The 2,752-nt window shown below is 36.2% G+C and overlaps 1 long non-coding RNA gene across 1 annotated transcript; it reads right to left on the reverse strand.

Moving 5' to 3' along the window:
- Window positions 1-1,587: 1,587 nt before the first annotated feature.
- On the reverse strand, window positions 1,588-2,490 carry LOC109612896 (uncharacterized). Its single transcript, XR_002194724.2, has 2 exons — window positions 2,353-2,490; window positions 1,588-2,276 (listed from the first exon to the last, which is right to left on the reverse strand). It is a non-coding gene; the product is annotated as an uncharacterized LOC109612896 (long non-coding RNA).
- Window positions 2,491-2,752: the final 262 nt, after the last annotated feature.

Raw genomic sequence — 2,752 nt, forward strand, 5'->3', positions numbered from 1 at the left:
TCATACATATCTCTATCCGATTTCAGATTTTTATACTCTACAACACTATGTGTTGGGGGTATTATAAGTTTGATTGGGCCAGAATTTATGTAACACCTCGAAATATTGGTTTCCCATATAGGAAAGTATATATGGATCTTCCTAGCTCGCCGAGCTGAGTCGATCTAGCTATGTATGTCTGTCTGTCCATGTTAATTTGTAATCACGCTACAGGTCGCAATTATGGCCCTATCTTAACGAAATTTTGCACGAAGGTGGGGTTAGGGCCATAATAGAAGCCTATTTCTTTTGGAGATGATCGCCAAATGTTTAGGTGTTGAAATGGACCAAATACTGAAAAAATTTAGGATTTTGCAGTAGCTATACAGGTCGCAAAAATAGATCAATCGACGCGGAATTTCGCATGTAGCTAGAGTTTAGGGCGGGGAAGAAGTCTACCAATTTGGGTGGTCATCGGATAATATTTAGCGGGTAAAATAGACCATATCTTTTTTGTTGAAAAAATTCAAAATTTTTCATTAAACCGCGAATATTTTAAATCCCGGCAAAATCACAAAGCCATGACAAGGTTACTTCTGATCTTTACATTGATGTTAACATCCAACAAAACGGATATATAGCAAAATGTGTGCGATATATATGTCTATCAAAGAAGATATGCTTGAAAGATCTCATATATGTCGAGAACGGCTGAACTGATTTCGACAGTTCTCATTAATTTAGAATGACCTCTTGGCAGGAAAGAAAAAACGTCTAAAAAATCGCATAAAAATATCTCTCTAAGATGAACATATTGATTTTGTAAAATTTTCTCATATTTTTTCAATTTTGTCATATTTTTGGCATATTTTCATTTTGAATTAAACATTTGGTAATATTTCTACAGCTAACAAAACTAAGTAGTTAGGATATCAGGATATCATATACAGATCGCATTTATGGTCCGATCCTTACGAAATTTTGCACGGGGATAAGATGAGGATCAGAATAGAAGCCTACTCTTTTTGGAGATGATGATTCGCGGGTTGAAATGGACCAAAAAACTGCAAAATTGTCAGCAAGTCGTAATTTTGCCAACTTTTGTAGACAAAATACGAAAATGTCCATTGCAGTATCTTTTTGGAGAATTCACAAATACAGGAAAGACCCACTTCTGACTATTTCGTTAACGCTGATTTCGTTGAAGAATATAGTCAAATGTCTGTATCTCATATAGATGCGTTTCAGTCAAAAACCAATAATAACTGTTAATCTTTTGCCACTTCTGAGAGATTATAGGTCTTTGGGATATATTGGTTCCAGATCTAGGAAGACCATTTACGTGCAACATCTACCAATAAATTGGAAATGAGCAAATTAGTTTCAGTTGCTATTATTCGAAAATTAGAGAACGAAACCTGATGGTTTTCTTTTATAATTTGTCACAATATCTTGTGGAATTCTTTCGAGTATCTCGCCTATATAAACTGTATCGTTTATTATAGTGTTGTAGGGTATTCAACGGTCGATAAGCTAGAGATTTCCATTATTGAATGCATATACAGTTATACATACCTTTAAACCCTGTTGCATGTGGTTTTTTATTAAAAAAAAAAAGAATAAATAATTAACAGCAAGTCCCCGACATGAGATGTTTGCTTGCTGCCGGTCAGGGAAAAATGAACCGGATATGTTAAGCTCGTCGCAGAGGTTGAAGAAATCAGTGTTGCCAACCGGTGGAAAACATATAAACCAGAGAAATACAACTCTGATGTAGGGCTCAGTAGGCACGACAAAGGTAATGTGATGAATCAGGAAAATTGCGCGAGAATCCCGGAAAATTGTAAATGGCTGCGGCCATATAAAAGGCATAACGGGGGAAAATCGGGGCAGTTTGTTTGGTGTTCAGCAAAGGAGACATTTTGTTTATTTCACTATACCAGAAATTTGAAGAGAATCTCCCAAAAAACATTTAATTAAATTTTGTTTTTGTGTGTAATTAACACTTGTGTTTTATTGTTGTGTGTGAATGCGGTTGTGCGAACAAGTTAAAGCAACGCCAACATTTACACCAACCGTTAAAACCATCTCTGACCCCTCCGAGTCTATGAACGGAGGAGGTCAGCCAATTTATGTTGAATTCCCTGGCGGAAATAATTGTGTCCATGACAGGGTTTAAGCCAAGCCAAGTAACCCGGCTAATGGAACGGCAGCAAATTTCGTCCTGTGTGTGTGACATGTCCGTCCAGCGCCAACCAGAAGTATTCCTTGTGCCAAAATCCGTGTTGTCCAAAAACCTGGAGTGATAAAAACTAAATAAGTATACGCTGACCAGGTAACAATATTTAAAAAGAAAAAAAAAGAGCTACTTACCGGCCTTGAGCAACATTTTGGTTACAATCTTTATGCCCAGAGACCGAGTGTTTACTAATATCTGAAAGGGAGAAATATAAATAAAAGATTAGAAAATCTGAAAATAACACCGAACTCTTAAACAATCTGCAATAATAGTTATACGTTAGTTTAAGTAAATGTTAGTATTTAGTGATTAGTATATACGATTTTATTTGTGTTTGTAAAAGTTTTTAACGCCAGATGGAATGCGACAAGTGTAGGGTTACCCCAGAAAAATCCTATTAGAAGTTTGTTTATTGTGGGATCAAATGTTAATGTCCCTTTAGAAACACATAAGAGAGCTCTTTTAGGTGAGGAAATAATTTAGAAAAGCGGCCCAAGTTGACCGAAATTCTATAGGATAAGGCGGTAGTCCGAG

This window comes from Musca domestica, unplaced genomic scaffold (assembly GCF_030504385.1).
Source record: "Musca domestica strain aabys unplaced genomic scaffold, Musca_domestica.polishedcontigs.V.1.1 48, whole genome shotgun sequence".
Lineage (NCBI taxonomy): Eukaryota > Metazoa > Arthropoda > Insecta > Diptera > Muscidae > Musca > Musca domestica.